The sequence below is a fragment of the Melozone crissalis genome, unplaced genomic scaffold, assembly GCF_028551555.1.
Source record: "Melozone crissalis strain CALT ecotype California unplaced genomic scaffold, PUWL_Pcris_2 ptg000027l_1, whole genome shotgun sequence".
In the NCBI taxonomy this organism is placed as follows: domain Eukaryota; kingdom Metazoa; phylum Chordata; class Aves; order Passeriformes; family Passerellidae; genus Melozone; species Melozone crissalis.
In genome coordinates this window covers 66,667,409-66,690,748 of record NW_026535805.1, presented here as the reverse complement: position 1 = coordinate 66,690,748, position 23,340 = coordinate 66,667,409, and the positions used below count along the sequence as shown (strand labels likewise).

General features: G+C 38.0%; 1 protein-coding gene across 6 annotated transcripts in view; it reads right to left on the bottom strand.

The window, feature by feature from the left end:
* The window catches only part of DLGAP2 (DLG associated protein 2), a 450,442-nt gene that overhangs the window by 342,169 nt on the left and 84,933 nt on the right, over positions 1-23,340 (bottom strand). For 2 of the 6 annotated variants that reach the window (XM_054280616.1, XM_054280618.1), the window contains exon 1: positions 21,959-22,051. The exons of the other annotated variants lie outside the window; for them this stretch is intronic. The gene's annotated coding sequence lies outside the window, so the exon portion shown is untranslated. Of the gene's footprint in view, positions 1-21,958; positions 22,052-23,340 lie in introns of those variants that run through there. 6 annotated transcript variants of the gene reach the window in all.

Sequence of the window (23,340 nt, the reverse complement as noted above, 5' to 3'; positions counted from 1 at the left end):
CAGAATTACCAATAGTTTATATCTTTAAGTCTTCAATTCTACTCATATTTTACTCTGACTGCAAAATGCAAATTAAAATTCCAGACTTTTTTTGAAGTTAAAATGTGCCATGAAAGCAGTACTTAAGTTTATATTTAAAAAAAAAAAAAAAGAAATCACTTAAGACCCTGCTTTAAAAAATATCATTCAAAACTGGTAATTCAATGGTTCTGAATTAAAGGGAGAAAATAACATAAGAAAAATCTTGTAACTCTGTTCTAGTTCTGTGAAATGATTAGTCCAGCTCTCAGGAGCTATGGCCAGTCTGTATCCTCAGGCCTCACACAGGAGGATTGCACAAGTCCTCCAGCATAAAAGCTCTTTCAGAAGCCATATTTGATGTTCCTTGTCTGTTCTGTGCCAGGAGCATGTCAAAATACAGATGAATTGTGGTTCAAGACTGGGGTTAAAATCTGTCCTCAAACATATGACTGTAGTTTGTTGCTCAGTTGAAAGGTTGACTTGTTTTCTAGTTCCCAATTTTCTTTTCTTTCAGAGCAGGTATTTTATTTAGAGCCATATCTGGCTGGGTGAAAAGGACAAACATAAACTACTTGGTATAAAATCTCTGACAAGATACTTGGGAGAGTGGCAAAATGTACAAAACAACAGCAAACTCAAGCTATAAGCAGCAGAAGATATTGAAGCATGAGTAACCACCAGCATGAGCAACCTGGCCTTTTCCCAAGCCGCCAGGAGAAATGAACTTCAGTAAAAACTTATTTCTCTTTTTAAGAGAAGGCAACTGTTGGTTCAGGCAATTCCCACCGGGTCTATTATTATTTACAATGGAGGCAGACATCACTCTTGGCTCTTGCTCAAGGAGAACAGGGAGAGGGGGAGAGCTCCAACAACTTTCAGAAGAGAAGAGGCGTAACTCTTCACAGCACATTCTTGGGTGCAATGGGAAGGGACTTCATTGCTAATGATGGCTTATTAGTGCTATTGCATTTTAAGTTATCACAGAAGGGGTTCAGGTTAAAAGTACATTATTATTTTGAAAATCTTCTGACTTACCTTTCCCTGAAGAGACTGAAGTTCTTTTGCCTAAATCACAAATCAAAATTACCTTTCTCTAGCCCAATGGTGCTAGCCTACCTCCACAGGCTTAGAGAAGACACCCCAATTCCTGACAAGAGGTCTGCTCTACCCTCAGACTGAGAAATTTCACACAGAAAGGCTACCCTGGCACCAGCTGTCCCACCATGTCCTATGATAGGTACAAGATGTGGAAGGGGCTAACAGCGGGCCTGTTAGCTAAAGGAGCGAGAAGAAGCCGAGAAGTAAGAAGAAACTGATAAGGAGCTTTCTCCAAGGCTGTAACCAAGGAGATCAAGAGAAGAAAGATAAGAGCACTTTGCAGCTGGACGAAGCATTTTTAGAAAGTTAGGTGAAGTCACTATAACTTTTCACCAATAGCATGCTATTGACTTATTGTGGCCAATAGTTAAGGTAGATGAAGGGTTGGAAAGACAATTGGAAAGTGTATAAAAGATCAGCCATGTTCACTAATAAAGTGTTGCCAACTGAGACTGCTTGTGGTTTCTGCTTTGTGCCGTGACCGCCTTGACTGCGACAACAAGAGACACAGCGGAACAGGATCTGGGCAGGTGAGAGGGTCACAGAGTCGGCATAACCTGCATGGGAACTGCATCCATCAATAATTCAAGTCAACCCTTCCGCTCTTCTAACCTCAGTAAGGGTCACGTAGCACTTGCTCCCTGGTCAGCCCTGGGTGCCCGTGCACACAAGGTAAGGTAGTGAGATGGCACCAGCTGGAGGCTTCTGATGCCTGGAACATGCCATTGCCTCACTCCAACAAAAAGGAAGCACACCAGATTAAATATCCCCTCACATCACCATATGCTCTTGCCAGGTGGGGGGTCTGAACCTGCTTGGATGTGGTTATGTAACAATGACTGAACTGGTTCTGAGGTAGAGGAAGTTTGGAGAGCTGCCTTCTCCCTTCCCTTCAGCATGGGATGGTGAAGAACACCCATGGCAGAGGCTTTTTCCCTTTAAGTCTCTCCTCATTTTCAGACTTTGAGGAAAAATAACAATCTACCAATGTCTCTGCTGTAATAGAATTTTCAAGCCTATATTTATCAGATGGTTTTCAATTCTGAGAGATAAAGGGAAGGAAAAAATGAAAGGATAGTAAAAAGAGAGGAAGAAGAGAGACTGCAAAAGCTAGCTTCTATGCTTGAGTCATAATATTTCTAGGACTGTTTTCATTGCCCAGATTCCAGTGGCATTATAGGCTCACCATTTAGGAATCAAGTCTGCAAATCCCTGTCTTGGAGAAAGATACTCATGAACAGAATGGAGAGAGAAGCAGGCAAGAGCAAGACAGTTATAATTACTAAACTAGACAGTGGTTATTAATTTAATCTCTAAAGAGAAAGCATATTTTATTATTCACTCTGTCTAAACTCTGTGCAGTAAGCCTGGTTCTTTTATCCATTGAAGACTGCATTACTGAAGTACAAAATGAATAAAAATAACATTTACATTAAACTCATAGTTCCTATGTCACAAAGTTCAAGAATGCCAGGTTGATAAATCTGAACAAACATAATTTCACATTTCATGATAGGGAGACTCAGGAATAACAAAGCATGACAATATAATAGTTGAAAGGAAAAGAAAAAAGAAATCCCTGCATCATGTTTGGTTTTATTTTATTCTCTGAGAGGTACACATTGCACTTAATTGTGCAGGCATTATACTTAACATGAACATTTAATAATGGAAATCAATGTCAGTTAATAGATTACTGTCAAGAATCTGCTGATTACAGAACTTGTTTCTTCTTGATCTACCTTAACAAAACTGAATATTAATGCACAACAAAAATAGTACTCTTTGCATGCAAAACTTATGTGTTTCACTGAAGACACCCCCACTTCCTCCTACCAAACAGCTGTGTACAATAGTATATTCCAAAAAAATTTCTTTACTGCTAGGACACCAAAGAATAGCTGAGGTAAAAGGAAGTCTTTTTGTCAAATGCCTTGTTTAGTAAAGACACTTGCATGTATTTTTATTTAATTTACAAATGTAAAAGCTGGTATTATATTACATAACTTCTTGCAGGCCAGAATTACTTTACAATTAAGCTATCATCTGAATGAATCGTTAAAGAATTTACGGCTCTTTCTACTCCATCTATTGGTGAAATATATAGAAGCAACAGAATAGGTCTGACTAGGTAAGTGTGCATTATGGATAGACATACAAACTCGTTATTAATCAACAATTCATGAGTACAGCCGGAGCAGAGACACTTTGAGAAGTGCACTTTCAGTCCAAAATAGGAATATTAAATTTTCAAATTTATATATAAGCTAAGAACAATATCTAAAAGTATCTGTCTGGTTGGTAGTTGGTGCTCCAAATAAAGTATGTAGTATCTTGCTATGTGCAAAGACATGTCTGAAATGCAAGGCTGCTGATAATTCTGTTATGGAGAAAACTTACCTGATGGTGATATATCCTTTGTCTCAATGTCCTAAGTTTAAGCCCCAAGCTCACGTTAATGTCTTGATCCATTTCAGCCTATAGGGAATTTGCGAAAGATGGCATTCACCAAACCAGAGTAATTTCATTGCTACAATGGGTGATTCTGGGATGATTTATTTCAGGACAACTTTTTCATAAAGCACAAATTGCAGCTGCTTAGTGGTGTTCTGAAGAGCCTCCTGGCTGGGAGGACCTACAATGACCAGGCATGCAGAACAAGCAACCATTTTCTTTCATACTGCAGGAAGTTAATGCATGATGATCAAGTGTTATTCTCAGAATTTTAATCCATTTTTACTAATAAAGTATTCTTTGTGATCAACAGCTTCCTTTAGATTGTTCACTGTGACTTCTCTTGGCTTATTTTCCTGTTTGTTGTGCAGTGTCCTGAGTGTGTACACACTGCTTTACCCATCTAGCACTAACTTTAAGAGTTAATTCGGCTTCCTCAGGAAGCTGCAGGAAGCTGCAGAAGTCTGGTGAGCAGCAGCTGAGGGAGCTGGGATTATTCAGTCTGGAGAAGAGGAGGTTCAAAGGAGACAGCATTGCTCTCTACATCTGCCTGAAAGGAGGGTGCAGAGAGATGGGGGTCAGTCTCTTTTCTGACTAACAAGCAGCAAGATGAGAGGAGATGGCCTCAAGTTGCAACAGGGAAGGTTTATTTTGGATATTAGGAAAAATTTCTTCACCAAAAGGGTTGTCAACATTGAAACAGGCTTCTCAGAGAAGTGGTGGAATCACTGTCCCTGAAGATATTTAAAAGATGTGTAGATATGGTGCATAGGGTTGTGGTTAATAGTGGACTTGGCAGTACTGAGATAATGATGGGTCTTGATCAGAACTTAGAGGTCTTTCCCAAACGAAATTATTCTGTGTTTGTTTTTTTATAAGGGATGCATTGCTTGAACCATTAGGCATGAAAAATAATTTCTCCTTATTTTAGAACTAAGGTTTCCAAACATGCTCATCAAATATCACTGAAGGACATCTTTTTTTCTTTTAGGAACAAGTGACAGAATAGATGCTTTTAGGCAAAATATCTACATTACTGGGGGGAGTGGTGGGAGAAACTGAACTACAGCTAAACATCAAATTCCCAGTCACTAAAGTTCATTTAACAACCTGATTTTCAAGATGCTGGGTTCAATCAGCTATATATAATTTTCTGATGCTGGATGTTCACTTTACCTGAGTACAGCTATGCTAATTATAACATCACTGTACCTTTGCTCTCCATGGGGCTCCTACTTTGCAGTGGGCCACATTTTAATAAAGGAGAATGTTTTCTTCTGCACCACTGGTACCCATCCAGACCTCCTTGCAGAGGTTTCCTCCAGTCCAGCTGCATACAAATGAGTGGAAAGGGGAAAAGTAGCTACAGATCTAATATGACTGAACGTAAAACTGCAGCCTCTCTTGCTCAGAGGCTGTCCCTTTTTTTTTACTTCTACTTTCAGAGTATTGTGAACACTGGAGTAAATAATGTTTGCTGCCTCTTTTTTTTTTTTCTTTTCTATAAAACCATGCTGTAATAAAATTGAGACTTTTCCAGAAGTCTTCACAAAAATCAAATTATAAGAGATACTTACATTAGCTGAAAATATTAAAGTAAGAATATTCAAATGCCTTTTTTTTCAGTTTTCAAGTTTTCACTGAAAGAAATTTGCATTTGCTGTTTTCCTAACATGGCTTTTAGTCATGTATCCAACAGAACAGATTAAAGTTTAATTATTTCCCTTCCCCTTGCAATATTCAAAACTAAGGTGCTGTCATGAAGAATGTGTATGGAACCTTAACAGAAATAACAATAATAAGGTCTTTTTCTTCTATTCCCACGTAGCAGAAAATTAATACTATAGAGACAAGAAAACAAGAAAAAGTTTCTTACTAACATTTAATTGGAGCATTTTTAATTTGACAGAAATTTGGGAAAAAATTATGGTTGTATCCTAATTTTGAAAAGTAACTTAGTTTAATATATGTGAATTGTAATCTACATTTACATAAACTGGAAACTAGAGGAAACAGTTCATACACTAAAAAGCTAAAATGCTGTATCTTACTGTAACTCTATAGTTTTATGTTTGAGGTCAAAAATACTGGTCATAGGCAATCTTGGAGGTATTCCACACTGTCCTCCATGTCAACAAGATCAGAAAGTCACAGAGCTGTCAATGAGCACACAAAACCAGTTCAGATAACTCAGATGTCACTAATCTAGGTGACATGGTTATAATCTTCCCTCATACAGCAATAAATCTATAAATGGAAAAATTACTGCCTTCTCAGTCCCTCCAGATTTTCTGTTTATATGCAATTTTGTCATTTTCCTTAAAGCACAGAGGTAGCTACGCGTAGCCCCAGTATAAAATGTGTATTCCTGTTTTAATTAGGTTCATTTGGCAGAAGCTGAGAACAAGCTGGCAGGATTTGTCCTCTCTGGAGGACACACAGCAGCAACCACTCGGGCATGGGACACCCCTGCCTTGGCAGCACAGTGGCAGGACCCAGCCTGGCCCATTCCCAGCACTGCTAGCTCATCCTCAGCTATTCTCATGGATGTTGCTAATGCATTACTACTGTGTCTTATTAACATTTAAGTAAAATTCTCCTGGGAGCAACTTGTAAGACACTGTACATGTTTTTCATGAGAATACAAGTTGTGCATGATTCAGTATCCGTGCCCTTTTCAAATCCCGCGTTCCCACCAGCCCCAGCAGAGGCACTACCACTGTGCCAAGATGTAAAGAATACAAAAAGTGGCTGATGAAAAAATGGCCAAAGATCAGTACAGAAAATATGGCTTGAAAAAAGTTATCAACTGAAAAAGACCTTTAGAGCCTCGACTCTATAGAAAGTAAGTCACTGTCAGCTTCGTCTGCCTTTTTAAACATGAAGTAGAAAGACTGCATTGTAAACATGAAGACATCAGATGTCTGTGAGACCACTGAGAAGAAAAGAATTCAGGGCATATGAGCTTCTAGGTCACATTTTAAGAATTTTCTTGAGATACTCAAATGCACATATATGAGCAATGTCTATTATTATTATCATTATTATGAGGTGTGTATAAGATTGCCAAGAGGTTGTGACCTGTTTTTCCAGGCACTAAGTTTTCTACACAGATACACAACAGCCTTTCTGGTGCAAAGTGAGCATGAAGGCAACAATATGTATAATTTACTGCCTTGACCCAAACATTTGAAGCTAAGCTTTGCTTTGGTTGGCTCAGATTGCCACTCAGAGATGTTTCTAAAAAAAAGGGTCCTCACAGTAATAACATTCAAGTTAAAAAACTGGGTTCAAAGTATGTTCCCTGTTTCCAGGGAACACCAGTATTGAGTGCAATGGGAAGTTCAGAGGTAGAGACTCAAACTTCCTCAGCAAGGAGTGAACCAGGAGTGAGGAGCCTGAGGGGCAGAGGGGGAAGTAAATAGCACCAAAATGGAGAACCAGTGCTGTGACAGGTTGGAAATGAAACAGAAAGGATGAACCTGATCATCGTCAGGAATTTAGGATACTCAGCATTATTCTTCTACTTTCACAGCAAGAACCTCTGAATCCAGCTCATAGACAGAGCTGCTGTTATTCAGCCCAGACCCAGGGGTCATTCACAACCTTCCCCAATATCCCTTTTCTGCACACAAAGGCCTGTGCCACATCAACACCAGCAAGAAAAATTCACCAAGGAGCATTTGCTTACTGTGAGGGTGACATGCACAACCTGCCCATGCAATTTTCTGGACATTTCCTCTAAAATGAGTGGCTGCATCCAAGAAGCTCTTGTTAGGTTCTGTCCTTAGCCTCAGCTACCACTTGTCCTTGTCTAGGAACTCCCTGAGACACAGATAGTTTTGGCCCCAAGCAAAAACTTCAGTGGAAAAAACCCTCAATGTTAACAATTCAACAACACAGAAAATAATAAAATCTGTGGATTGGAAAATAACAACATCTCTGGATCTGTGGATGATATTTGGATGTTTGCACTGCATGTTTTTGTTTGCTAGTAAAGAAGTAGCCTAGGTCCTATAGCCTGGTTGAAAACACACCTATAATTTCTAATTTAAAAGGGGAAAAAAGGAAAAGAGAATGGAAAAGGAAATGTGAAAATAATAAAAGGGAAGGAAAAAAGAAGAGCTTAGAGAAGCAACCTGAAAAACAAATCAACACAAAATCTGTATAAGAAAATACACTAGGCAGTGGAACCTGTGCATTCTCTAAGATGAAGAAGAGCTCCTCTCAAATTGCTGTGAGGGACACAAATGTCTGGCTACTGGCCCAGTAAAAGCAAAAAATTCTGCAGTTTTGCAATTCTTGATCAAACAAAATACTTCTTTCAGTATAAACCACATGGTTGTTTGGACTAAAATCTGAGAGACATGACATGAAGAGATAAATCATAAATTGGATCTAGTGAGTAATGTCTGAAAAAAAAAATTATTTCTTTACTTTGAATAGATCCCTGTCAATACCTAACACTGCGGATCTCTGAGTGCTGGAAGGTGGAACCCCATGCAGTACTGCTGAGAGGCAGCTCTGCACCCCAACATTTGACCACTTGGTTCTTGCGGCTTTGCAGTGGGACTTGTAGCTGCACAACTGGGAATTAACACACATTCAAAGTGAGTTTCATTCTGGATTGGTTCTTTGCTGCCATCTTTTGTGTGCTCGCACAGATGTTTCCATGACCTTAACGGTGGGGGAACACAGGATCATCAGCCCAGCTCAGGACTCTCTGCCCATGTTGGCATTGCCATAAATCTCTTTGGGAGCACGTGGCCAGGCAGCCAATCCCCTCTCAGCAGTGCCCTTTTGGAGGCAGCCCTGGCAGTGCCAGCTCACGTTTGTGATGGTACATTCGTAAAAACATTAATAAGAGTAACCAGAAGTTCCAGAAAACCTCTGGGAGATAACACACTACAAAGAAGAACAATACTTCAATTCTCTCTTGCTTAATTGCTCACTTTTGGATTCTAATTTCACTGCTGAAGTAAGATATTATCACAGGCCAGAATTAGTACTATGGGAGGTTAGGTTATGACTGAACACAAGTAATCCAAAACACATCCTGCTTTCAGATTACCCCCCAAAAGGGGATTGCAGCCCCAAATTGCCTTCCTCTTGCCCCACTCAGCCTACATGTAGAGATAGCTCAGTTTGGCCCTATTCTCCAAAAGGGCAGTTTCTTACTGCTTGTAGTGCTTCTGAAGCACAGGTCACAGCCAATTACTGCACCATCAGTTTCCAAAATGTTCCCTATCCATCTTACCCTTTCTTTTCAACAGCTATTGTCAGGAGCTTTACATATTTGAAAGCATAATCTGCCTTTGCTTACTATTTGTTTTTATTATTATTGTACCATTATAATCTCATTACAGCCTTTTCCAGTTTCAATTATTGTATTTATTTTTTCTGAGTCACTGTAATTGCTTTTAGTTTTTAATAATGTTTAAAATTTTCACTCTCCAAAGCACACGTTATTATTCCCATTATAAAATTAAGTTAAAGGATTGTCAATAGTCTTGGTTTGCACTAGATCAATCTTTTTGCCATGCATGATACAACAATCCTGCCTTGCCAATGCCTCCAGCCTACAAAGGTAGATTCACTTTTAAACAACAGGCTAATCAGAATATTAGAACTCATCGGAAAATTGGTATTCGTATTTGTGTGGAAGAGAAATATTTTACAGAATCTTTAAAGCATAGGAACATTACAAAGTTATTCTCCAGTCCATCCAAATGTGGGAATTACCAGTTTTCTACTCTGGGTATGATTTATAAAACAACAAATTTTTGACAGGACTCTGAACTTCTGTGACAGAATTAAGCTATTAAGCTTACAAAACATAATCATTTCAATGAAGTGTAATAAAGTAACCCATCTCTGACAGAAAATTAGCAGACATTCTCCTAATTTCCTGATTATTTCTCTCAAATGTGAGATTAGGTGTATATCCACCAATCAGGCACACTTGTCCAAAGAAATTAGGTAAATAAGTTCTGAAAATCAGTCCTGCTATATCTTCCTGCACAGAAATCCTGTAATCTCTCAGGAATCCACTTAAAACCAGCACAGCTTTACTTGGTTGCATGACTTGTCCATGAGGCCTGTTTGCAAAAGTATTGATTCAAATTCTAATGATGCCGTTTTTAAGTTACCAGAGATATCTTTTTACCACATCACATCAAACTAATTTAGACATTACTGATTTACCAGGAAGGATGTTTTCATAGAAATAGAACTAAATGCAATGATATTGTTTTTAAGAAATGAGCACTTTCTTTTTTCAAATAGCTTTGGACCTATATTTATCAACAACTTGGCAACAGCCTGAGCCCTTTATCTACAAACATTAGACCCACTGTAACAATGACAGAACTTTCATCTGCAACACTAAAAATACTGCAATCTGCTCAGGAAACACTTTTCAATGCTTTTGAGAAACATGTCTCAGCATTTAGTTCCATGCAAATCACATTCATTGTACATATATCATAAGCATGTAATACTTGCATACTTTAAAAATTTGACTGAATTCAGCAGTTAGGGCACAGTACATGCATTTACTTGTGTGCAGAACTAGATTAGGAAATGTTTTGAATATTTTGTGATGCAGGATCACTGGAAGTAGGCAAAGATGTATCTAGTGGATGGGTGTACCTCTCAGCAAGGCACAGCTTGACAATCCTGTTAATCCTCACTGCACTTCTGATTCATTCAGAATTGCTGCTATGAAATTGCTCTTCAGCTTGTTCATCTGCATAACAAGTGATCTCTGATCACTTCAGAGCCAGAAAGCTCCATCCATGATAACATCAAGATAAAAGTTAAAAGCTCTGATGCTACAGACAGCTGGGAATAAGAGAGTAATTTAAGTGTAAACTTCAGGAGAATATGCAAGCTAAATTGCACAGGTAACAGGATGTGATAAAGAAACCATTTCAGCCTGCTCCTGAAGAAAGAAAAACAACTTCCATACGGTTCATTGTTTCCCAAAGATACAAAGACCTAGAAAAGATCATGAAATCTTCTAGTTTGGTCACCATTTTTCCACAGACATCTACATTTTACACAAAAACTCCAGTCAACTTGGTTGCCTAAATCATGACCTTTTAAAGAGGCACACATTGGGTGTATGTTGTGGTTGTACTGATACAGCCTCTGCACCTTGGCCGTTGAAACATCAATGCCCAGAAAAAAAAATAAACAATAAGAATTTAAAAAAAAAATCTGTAGACAAAATCAAGAGAGGGAAAAGTGAATTTTTCTTTTTTTTAAATTTAGTTTTACAGCTAATATCTGGTTTTATATTCAACAAAATTGGCATGCAGCAATTAGTCTTAAAGGTCATCAGCACATGCCCCCTGCTACATGAGTAAATAAGCAAAGTGGCCCAGATAAAGATTTTTACATCTACCTGAAGTTCATTAGCAAGGTATTCCAATGACAAGTGCCCTGCAAATTCCCATAAACAGAAGTCAGAAGCCTGGTGTTCTAAAGGGTTATCATTTGGCTAGGTATTGTAGTGCATGTCTCATGCATATTCCAGAAATACACCTCTGACTCAGCAGGACTGGCCTCTTCAGCTGGAAGGGTCAACCCAAAACTCCTCATGAATGAGACAGAACAGATATGAGTGGAGCTGGTCAGAGATTAAGAATCTGCCATAGGAAATAAGTTTCACCAGACATTTCTACATCCATTTTCACCACAGAAAAAAAAATTGCCTTATTTGTAGTTGTGTTGTTCTACTTTTCTCTGACAATTTGAAGAGCCTTGTATTTGATGATGCATTCGCTCTGGACTGATTTGGTTCAACTGAAAGACACCTCTGTTTCTGAAAAGCCAAAGATCAAACTGAGTCTAATGTAAGGCATTTTACCCAGATTTTAAGGGTTTTTTCCTTTTTTTACATGCCTATGTGCTTTTCCAAGGTCACTTAAAATAGACAAGCAAGGAAACTGTCACGTACTAATATCAAGAACTCCACTGTAATGCTGAAGCCCCCTTCCTGTTCCCTAGCCCTCTGTTTAAATACTGAATAAGTAATTGAGCCCTTCAGCTCCCAGCATGACCGTAAAACAGTGCGGCATCCTATGTCCAGCACCAGAGAATAGAAAGAGTTGAAATTTCCAAGAAGATATTCTTTGCTATTTTAGTTTTATGACCTCCTTTTCTTGGCCCTAACTGGCCTTTTAATTTTTACCTGAACAAAGTGTCCACCTTTGTGGACATGAATGACATTAATTCATACACATATTCTAGTCATGGTGTTATAATTGTTTGTTTCGGATACAATTTTTATAAGATTTTTTTTTATATTTAATTCCAGTTGAGTGCTGAATTGGGCTGAGCCTAATTCTACTTGTTTCACAGCCATTCTAAAAACAATCTCTTTTCACTGCCATCACAGCAACCTTTTGAAATCTGTCTTTCAACCAGTATCTAGCCCATAGCTCTGCTATAATGAAGTGATGTTTCTAAATCATCTGCATCAAGCTAGGAAGCTTGCAGCACTCTATGTGCATTTGGCTGACATTAACTGAAGCCTTGAAGAAAACTTCTGCATCCCTGGAAATGTTCAAGGCCAGGTTGGATGGTCCTTCCACCTGGTCTAGTGGAAGGTGTCCCTCCCTATGGCAGGGGGTTTGGAACTGCAGGACCTTTAAGGTCACTTCCAACCCAAGCCATCCTGTGATTCTATGACAAGACCTTCTGCCATTTAAAAATGTAAAAAGCCATTACAAAGTCTAAACCTGGGACTATTTACTAACCAAAAAGATTAGACAGAATTCAGGTTTTATATAAAATGAATCTAATTTGCTACTGGAACAATCCTGATTGTTATTTTGAATACTGGTATAATGCTGGCACACACAGAGAATTTTCATAGAATGGTTTGGGTTGGAAGGAGCCTAAACATCACCTAGTTCCATCCCCCCTGCCATGTGTAGAGAAGTTTCCTCAACTGTCCTTGAATTATTCTGGCATAAACAATGAACCAGAAAACTTTCAACCCGGCTTTTTACGCACTGGGATGTAAATGACCTGACTCTACAGATACTTCTAATGTTATTTGTAGATTCTGCTGTTACAGAAAAACTACTGACTTACATAACACAAGGCCTTACACCTGAAAAGTAGAATACAGGATAGAAATATTTATTGAAACCACCTAATTTCTTTTATTTCTTTATGTTATGCAAATAAAGAAATGTGGCTAGACATATAGACATAGACATCAGTAGTGTGATTTACCTCAACTACAATGCGCTTAGTCCTCTGCTATAATTTTTTGTTGCTGTTTCTAAGTTGTCTAAAATCCTCCATTAAACTTTCTGCCAATTTTCACCATATTTTTCCCTAATATCTTTGAAAAAAGATACTTTTAAGTACTTTGCTGTATAAGGTCCTCATAAAGAAAGGAGTCAAACCTACAGAAGATTTCTTCCCTCGTGACAGAAAGCCCAGGTGCCAGTTCCATATCATTTTAATGTACACAGCCATATTTGTAAATAATCTTTACATTTTTTAGCCAACTTGAGGTGATCTGGAGGAAAGACAAACTCATTGAACTCTAAAATATTACATTAATAGATTCCCAAAAACCCTTGGTGAATATCCCAGGAAAAAGATAAAGGGACTTTTGAATTGCAAACAAATACTCAGTCATAAAATAAAAGAAGGGAAAAAAAGAAAAAAAATAACTGATACTTCCAAATACCTCAAGAAGGTATAGAAAGACTTAGTTTCTTCAGAAAGCTTCATTTCAAAAATCCAACTAGCATGCACAGCTTAAAAAACCCAAGTTGATTATGTTTTGATATTAAGAAATTTAAAAGAGGAAAAGTACCTAGATGGAAGGCAAGTATGCAGCCTCTGCTAGATGCATACATGCCCTTTAACTCATTTGAATAAAATACTTGATGTTGGAAATCATCATTGCAGCAATATGTCTAACCACATTTCTTTATTTGCATAACATAAGAAAACAAGCACTTAACTCCCACAGATTTACTTCCCAGTGTGTAATCTGAATGTGAGTACATTAATGAAAAACACTGAAGGACTGAAAATACGGATTATCACTGGGATGGCAGTTGTTTCATAAATATATGGAAAAGGCAATGCAGAAATGGTCAAGGGTCACTGTTGCCAGTTAACTTATATGTTAGTATGATTTACTTATTGGCTGTTGAACTTTAAATATTGTAAGTGCATCACAAAGTCAATATCTATAACATCAATGAAGCTATCCTGTTAATAATTTCAAGGTTAGAACTGATGGAAATTGGCTAAATGTTTTTCTTTACTTTCTGCAAAGATCACCTCTAAATGAATCAATAGAATAAATTAGCTAGAGTTAGGAAGATATACAGAAATGAGAATACTTTTTAAAGTCTCATTTTACCACCGATGGAGGGATGGGGGAAGGAGAGAATGCAGGACAAGAATATAGTTGAGAATCAAGAAGTTATCATGCCTTAATTCTTGTTTAAATGAAAGGCAATCCACAGCTGTGTATATTAATTGACTTCTTAAAACTGAGCTTTTAAATGATGACTTTCTTCTTATGCTTCCAATTCACTTAGATTAAGCAGGATCGTTTCATTGTGGCTGCTATGTTGGCCTATGTCATTTATTTTACAACTAATACCAGAAATAGAGGCAAATGTTTAATATTTCTAACTAGATTCAAAAATAACTACAGGACAAGCATTCTTGTTATCTAGGAACACGGATCACATTTTCTTACCTCTGTAAGAAGAAATTTCAATGCAGTCACATCACACTTTGAGGAAAAAATATACAAAGCCTGATTCACTTTTTCCACAAGAAGTGTAGAAAAAAAAAATGGTTAAAGGGCCAAGAAACTATTTTAACATTTTTTTCTTGGAACAGAGAAGGCTCAAATCAAGGGCACTAGTTCCCAGGTACATAAAATACTATTGCAAAAACACATAAAAATCAAATATTCTCTATGTCCATGGTTGACCGAACAATAATATTAAGTTTAAAGTTGCAACATGGTATATTCATGCAGTTTGAAATATTTTGCACAATATCTAATAGTAAGACTAATTACATGCAGACCTACTTTGCTTCAGAAAGTTGTGGAACCAGTCACAGGCTGCACAAGCATCAGGAGTTACCTCCAGGCAGGCATGAATGGAACTTGCATTGGACAAGGAGAAGAGATTGTCCAAAGTTCAAATCAGACCTTCCAGACCTAGAGGTCTCCTCTGATTATCTGAATGATCTAAAAAACCTATGGCCATCACATAAAATACATATAATTAGAAAAATGCAGTTTGCTACTGGATTAAATAATATGCCTTCAGGCAGAAATCTTCCATATATCACATTCTCCAAAAAATCAAAATCACTGTAAAATTATTTTATTAACCTACATGCAAAATTAGTAATTCCATAAGAAATTCTGTGTATAGGCAGAATGAGTCATAAGTTAAAAGTTACCATCCATTAGGAAGACATTAAATGTAAAATATGCTTATGAAGAGACAGAGACATTACTCAACTATTCCAGAGATCCTAAATTATGGACAACATATATAGTCATGAATTTAGAGGAATACCAATTCAGAATACCTGGAATGGAAAAATGTTTCTGAAAAACAGACCCCTGGCAACAGCAATGAATTGTGTTGGAGAATGCATGCTATTTGTGGGAGCCTGGAAACTCAGTCTAAAGAGCAACAACACTATGCCTGTGACTGCCCTGCCTTCACTTTGGCTGACCATGGTGCAAGTAGAAAAGACAATGAATTTAAAGGAACCAAATGAAAATTCCATCTTTAACTTTTTCACTTATGCAGAAAAAAAAAAAAAAAAGAACCTCAAATCAATATACAACAGCAACCACAACAAAAAAGATAAACCATATCTTCATTTCTGCTGAAAAATTAGCTCACTCTTGGCACTCCCATACCATCCTATCCACATGGCTTGAGACAAAATTCAAAAATTAACGTGCTGTGCACACATGCCCAGTACCAGGAGGAAGAAGGGGGGATTGAAAAAACAAAATATTTTTACTGCAAGCTAAACCTCCTAGGTTGTCCTAGAATGCTCAGTGTTAAGTCAACATCAGATTTCTTGAGCGGGGAAAGAAATATTTATGATGCAGTATTTATACCTTAGCCAAAAGCTCCAACAGGAAGGCAATGAAAATCAAGTTAAATAACGACACAGTTTTGTAGGAAGCCATATGTCTTCTATAATGCCAAACAAAGATGCCAGTAACAGTTAAAGAAGCTCTGAATTTTGCAGCCAAGAATTACACAACATCAAAAAGCTAAGAATCTGCAAGCTACATCAATAAAGAGGAAGTATAGTGAATAGCAACCTGTTTCTTATAGGATTTTTAAAAAGACAGAAAAAAATCAGATAAGTTAAAAAGAAAAAAATTAAAAGATCAAATACCTGCAGCAAAACTAGAGAGGCAATAACAAAAAATCCTACTGGGAACTGCAAAACATTAGGCATGAGAATGAGCAAAATATCTAACAAAGTGATAAAACTGTCAAATTTTTTTTAAATTATGAAAATAACTACCAACAATGAAGAAGACTTGAGTTATTAGCTATGCAGAGTTATGAAAGGTCCTAAGTAAAAGAAAAACACAGAACATTAGTGAATATATCTGTGGTCTGTGATGCTCTTGAATTACAACTCAAAAAAATCGGAATGATTAAATGGCATGGGACGTCTTCCACAAGGGCTTAAACAATGGAGTTTCAAAAGCAGAAAGATGACCACAGCCTCCTCACATAAATTACTGGAGTAAAGAAGTCAGAGACCAGCTCTAGCAGAAAACAGGCAATGCAGCCCAGCAAATATCAATTGCAATGTTTTCCAAGAGAGTAATATCTTCATGCCTTCAAGGATGACATTTTGAAGATGTCAACCTTAAGGCCAAAATCTGCCTTCCAATATCAAGGTGAATCTCATGAAAATTGAAAGGACAAGCAATCAAATCTATCTTGGAGTTTACCCCTTCTTGAATTTTAATTCAAATAACAAGTAAAGCCAAATAAAATTTTAAAAACAAAACCAAAAAACATAGTTTCATCAAATGGTTTGGGTTGGATGGGATCTTTAAAAATTCTCTGGTCCAAAACCCTCTGCCATGAGCAGGAACATCTTTCACTAGGTCAAGTCGTACAAAGCCCTATCCAGCCTAATTTTGAACACTTCCAATGATGGGTCATCCACCATTTATCTTCTTACACTGCCTTACCCCTTTCATTGTAAAAAATTCTTCCTTATGTCCAATGCAAAATTGCCCTCTTTCAGTTTAAAACCAATGCCCAATGCTCACTGCCTTGGTAAAAAGTGTTTTTTATCTTTCTACAAGCCCCCTTTATAAGTTGCATGATATATGGTACAATCTGTCTTTTTTCAAGTAAACACTAGAAATGGAAAGACAATCATAATGAAGACTTATGGCCTGCTCCCCATTAAAAAATAAAAATGGCAAAATAAAATACTATTTCAGTCCTTCAGAGAAATCTCTGCCTGTGCAGGCTGATGTGCCTTCATTTGCTTCTTGAGTTAATAGTTATGAAAAAGCACAGGAGGCTCCCTCATGGAGCCAGGCTCACTGAAGCAGTAAAAAGTATCTCAAGAGCCCCAGTCAAACTTGATGCCCTGCCTAAAAAGGGTTTCTTTAGGATGATACTAAGACACTTGTGTTTGCACACAAAGAAGTAGTTGCACACATCCACCAGCCTACTTCTTATGGAATATCAAAGTAATTCTGTGTCTTTTAGGAGCACCATTCGTCACCACTGTATCCAAAATCCAAAACCCAGATAGACTATCTCAGTCCCTGTCACAGTAATGATATTCATATTCCTGCTAAAGAAACTAAAAAGAAAAACCTAAAAATTTTATCACTACCATTACCACGAGTACATCAAGGCTTTGAGTGATGATTTGTGTTTCTCTAGATCACCAACTTTCCTTATTAGCACACCATTCCCATCAGTTTCTCTAAAGTCTTTTTAGAAGTGACTGCCATTAAGTAATCAACTGATTTAGTTATATATTTAACACAGCAGGTCTTCAATGAGACAAGCATCATAAGCTTTTCACAGAAAATAAAAAGCATTTTGCTTATGCTATGGCAGTTCTTTAAGTTGTTAATGTATATTTAACATTAAAAACTGGAGCAAAGGTGGCTGCCTCATTGCCACCCTGCTGCCCAGGGGAAGAGTTCAGAGTAAATTCCAATCTCTTCAGCACATGAAAACCAAGCAGGCTTCTCCATTCCTAACTTTGGCTATTTGAGCTTTGACTTCTCACTCACCATAAACCACTCAAGAAGTATAGCAAGAGCAGAGCATTTATTGACTGATTTGAACAATTTATTCAGTTCTAGTCTCTGAAAACCTCCTTACCATTTTCAGCATGGTTAGTCACCTTAAAGCTGGTACAACAGAAGGAAGGTTCTAAAACAGAAGGCAAGATCAGCAATCAAGCAGGGATTTTATTGTATGGGCAGTGAGTATGGAGTTTGCCACCTCAACTCAAGCACGTGCCCTCAAGACGCACGGTCCTCAGTGCCACAGGGGATGCACTGCCTGCAACCTGCCAGTCCTCCAGCCAGAGCAGGGGGGAGGAGGTCAGTCTCCTCACTGTGTGGCTGTGTCTGGCACTCCAGAATGCAAAGAGAGCTTTTTGCTGAGTAAAATACTTCAAGACTGCAATTGGGCACGGCTCAGGAAGACGACACTCCACTTTGTGAGGCGTAACTTGTTCCACAAAAGCCTGTCTAATTCTTAGACAGCAGGCCACCTGCTGACCTTTCCCCAAAACATCATGCCACATAAAAATGTTCAAAAGATCAAAGGCAAAAGAAGCTTTTAGTTTCTGCATTAGCTAGCAACAAGTGTACTTGTACACTTTTAGATTTTCTGTTTCTGAAGCACTTCATATAAGCACTTACTACTCTCCTCTGAGCTAAGCAAATATTAGCAGCGGTACGTACCAACTCATCACTGTGTTAGGAAAATTATTTAAAAGCAGGTAAAAGCCCTCAAAGCTAGAAGTCTTCAGTGAAAATTAAATTGATACTTTACTGTTTGAATGGTTAAATGAACAACACCTGTCACCTGACAAATTTGGACAGATATTAGCAAAATTAATGTCCTGCTAAAGGGGAGGCTTATGATACAGTGCATTTGTTTACTGTGTCTTATCAGTATTACAGTTTCCATAGAAACAAGAGAGAGAAAATTTTAGCACTGGGCAACAAATTGCAGTGATCTTGGTAAAGAATCATTATATATATTTAGTTCAAATACAATACATCAAAAAGATTTACACTGAGGCATATGAAGCATTGATAACTAATCCTAATGGACAGATGCTCATGGCTGTCAATGATTTCCAAGTCTTTATGGTAATGAAAGAAAGGACACATCTCATAACACATGGTATTAACAATCCATGCCATGCTGACCTTTCCTCCTCAGATTTTCAGTTTTGTATTGCTTCATCCAACTGCCCTCCAAATTAGAAAGGAATCTAAAAGTATTGAAGCATTTTCAATATATACATGCCTTTCCTGAAGCTTATCTTATCCCTTACATTTATAATCACCTGCAGCTTAACCATGATGTAATTTCTTATGCCTTGTGGGCTGATTTCTGTGAGTCACAATTTCCAAATATATTTGTGAAGGTGGTTCATGAATTAAACTTCTGTCAACTGAAGCCTCCAGCATTGTTCTGCCCATGTTCAGTATGGAGGCTCGTGGCTCACAAGTGTTAATGGTACAGTACAGAGGATCAGTCCCTGGTTTAAAAAGGACATTCAAGAAGCCATTACATAAGGAAAGAAAAACCAGAAATGCCCCCATGGCTTTTTGTCATCCCATCACTATTCTTTGGTAAGTTTAGGTTTCCTATATATACCACTGAAAATCTGCAGATGATTCATCCCCAGGATTTGCTGTCAAATGAGAACAGTTGTGAGTTATGCTTCTCATAGTTTCCTTGGTGCTGTACTCTCTACCCTCACTTCTTCCTGATTTTCAGCTGTGTCCAGATAAGATCTGGGGAATTCTGGGACAGCAGCTTTGGCCAGCTACATATTCAAACTCTCTCATCTAAGCATTTACCTACGTAAGTCCAGCAAACCAACATATTTTAATAAAATTAATACAACCTACAAGTGACAACATGCATCTAATCTTGTACAATGACTTTCACAGATAGACTGAAATATCAGCCTCCTTTATGGTGAAACATCTTCACTTTCTCTAATCCTTCCCTGCCCCATTGATCTTTGTGTCAAGCAGGATAAGCTAATGTGCCCATTTTTGCTGTTCCCAAGCTCTTCCCCTGTTTTTCCCTGCCTAACAGTGTGGCTCCTCTGGGCTGGCAGACTGGGAGGGATTCTCTGGAGGTACAGCTGGTGTCTTAACCAATGCACAGTCATACTGAGACAACGAAACCACATGCATGGAAACATTTGCTACCGTTTAATCTCAAGTGCAGAGGGTGCAGCACTGCCTCTGGTAATACACTTCTACAATAAGCACCACTAATGGCTTTGGGGATCGCATGCATTATTGATGCACAAATGTTTGATATTTCCCATCGTGACAGAAAGGAGACAAGTGGTTAAATTGCTTCCTGTTGTGCATGACTGTAGACATTAGCCACTGTTATTTATAGCTCCTATAGTATCCCAAAAGGCAGGAGAACCACGTCATACAGCGTTACTCCAAATAAAATCATTCTAGCAAAGTAAACCATCTTAAACATAGAGAATATCACTGTAGAACAGAAAGCATGAACAGCTCAGATGTTTTGATAACAAAATGTATGTGTTAATACTCCCACCCAACAGGCTAATACAAGATGATTTAGGAAGGACATGAAAAACTGTACATTAATAAAGTCAGCTGAAAGAAAAAACATACATCTGGAAGAAGTTTCCACTAGTACATCAGTGGAAGGGGGATGTCATTTTCTGGAAAATGTAGAAATAGAATGAAAGAGAACGCTGATGGTTTTAATCATGGAGATGCTTGCATGCTACATCTCTTTTAAACTGTTATTCTATCCTAGAGAGTTAAACACTAGTCCAAAACATGAGGCAGACTATTCCAAATTAACAAGCATGCCTTAGAGCAAGGAAAGATTGTTCAGGCATCTTATGAAAATAAAAGTTATCTAACCCTGTGGGCATCTTAGATACAGAATCCAATTCCCCATACTTTCCCACTCTTCTAGTAAAAAGGGGTGGGAGGAGTGGGAGGTGGGTGAAGAAGGACAAAATACAGCAAACAAGAGTTTCATAAAACAGATTTCTTTAAACAAGTTAGCAATGTGAATTCTAGCCCTTATTTTTTCTAACTTACATTCTTTTTCCAAAAAAACTTTCATGAAAAATTCCATTATTTCCACAAACCTGAAAAAAATCTTTTGCTCTTCAAAACTTTGAAAAATGTCCACCAAACTGAAGGATTGTGATACAAATTTTGTGACTCTGCAATAAAAGACTGGAAGTCACTTCCAATGCTGTTTAGATGGCTTACCCCTCTCAGGACAGGGTGTCTTCAAAGCTCAGGAACAGATATATTTTAAAGATAACAATCTACTTACAATTAAATTGCAATTTAAGAGAAAAAGGAATATAATTAAAAAGTTTTTAAAATGGTAGCAAACAAAACATGTTTTTTACTTCTATACTTTGCACAACTGACTTATGTACTTAAGGCACACCAGCCAAGAGGTCTGTTCTTGCTTCAGAGGTGCCTCAACGTAGCTGGAGAGACAGAATGCTACTGAAGCAAGGAATCAAGATACTTTTGTGCAGGCACCCCTCAGAGCTTTAAAAGGTAAGGGAATAGCTTTTTTGGCCTACAGTCAAATTTCTCTAAGGGTAATGAAATATCAGTGTGGTCCACTGAACCCACGTAAAACCAATTAATTCAAGAATCCTTCAGCATTATAGCTCTATTCCTCTGAGATCTATAAGAATTCCCTGTGCTCCTCACCATTAACTTATAGTTGTTCTAGAAAAACATACTAACAGTTTTCCTGACTCACTGTATGAGTAGAAATGTCTGTATTTTGATTTCTCTGCTCAATTACGCACTCCTTACCCCTACCCACACGCAGCACTGTGTTGGCCACGCTGTACCTTTTGGCAGTGAACTTCAGAACCACGTTCCTCCACGAGAGAGTGCCCGTGTGCAGTACTCACACACTCAGAGCCCCTCAGTCCATGTGATTTACATAATGCCTGGGCAACCGTTTCACAAATAGATGCAAGCACGAAAAAATAAAAATCCCAAACAGTGGCATATAGAAATCAGTCATTCTACATAAGCTTTTATTTATCAAGACCTACTCACATTATTGGCATGGTCAGTTATCAGAGCTGCCTGCTGTTTCTGTGTCTGAGGATGCACAGGTCTCTCTTCCTTCAGCAGCTGAACTGTACACATGGAAATGCTTTACAAAACATTTCAGAAGTAAAGGTCAAGTAAGCTTTCTTGAAAGGGATGCTGTTTTCTGGAGAGAATTTCCTTCCTACGCACTTTTAGCTACCAGGACTCTTGTGACGTTAGGCAAAGACTGCGAACACGCATGCCCACGTCTGCCTCTAGAATTAAGCCTCACCAAGTCAGAATTCTTTCTTCAGTCCCTGTTTTCTCCACACATAGGAGGGTGAGACTGTTGGGAAAGTGCTATTTTACAGCTAATGCTTTACACTCAGTCCTGGGAACACAGGGGTTAGGCAACATTTCCCTTCAGGGGAGCATATTTTATTAATCTTGAAACATTTAACGTGACATCTAAACATCAATGAAGTATTTTGTTCAGTGTTTTGGTTTTAAGACTACACCATTTTGGGTGAAGCAAAACTGTGACTTCTCATAACAGTAATAAAAGTGGAAAAATATCTCCTTGGATGAACTAGTGGTAGTAGGGGACCTGGAACTCCAAAAAGGTCTTCGTACAATGCTTGCAACCAACTAGGACACCATGCAAAGACTGAGGCACCAGCACTGTGTACTCTGATCCTTCTTTTTACACTACAAGCAGAATGGCACAGAGATCTGTGCCAGCTGGAGCCTTAAAACATTTTTTTGCTCACACATACACAGAGTCTTCTAGCCTGCCCAATTATTTTAAATGAACTAATATGTGTTGATTAATTTTATAGCTGCCTTGATACTGAAGTCTAAGGTCTTATTGGTCTCGAGATAATAGACATGGTCCCTTTGAAGTATGAGTCTAGCCCAACCTGCCTATATTTTTGCTCTCATGGAGACCAGATTTTAGTGGATCAAGATGAATAATCCTAGGTATATACAGATCCAATAAGACAAAGCTGTCTTCTGGCTAGTTTGAGATGGAAAGCGTATAGCTCCTTAATCTAGATAGACATCTAGCAGTACTAAGTTTAAAATGGCTACTGGGTATTGTCACACATCCTTTCATCAGTTTATTCATTCCCAGTCCAGTTCTTCCTTCTTCATCCTCTTCTGGTGATCTCCAACACCTCTACACAGTCATGGTAACAGGTATTGTTTGTAACAGCTCTGATAATGAGTTTAATTCATTTTTGAATTTGCAGAAGTTGGCATCATATGCCTATCCAACTAAAGCAAAACAACCTTGACACCAAGGTAAGAGAACTTCCGGATTAACTAGAAGATTAAGAAAGTACGTATTCTTCCTTTATTTTCTGCCCTCTAATTTCCATTTCCATGGAAACTGGGCTGGAAAG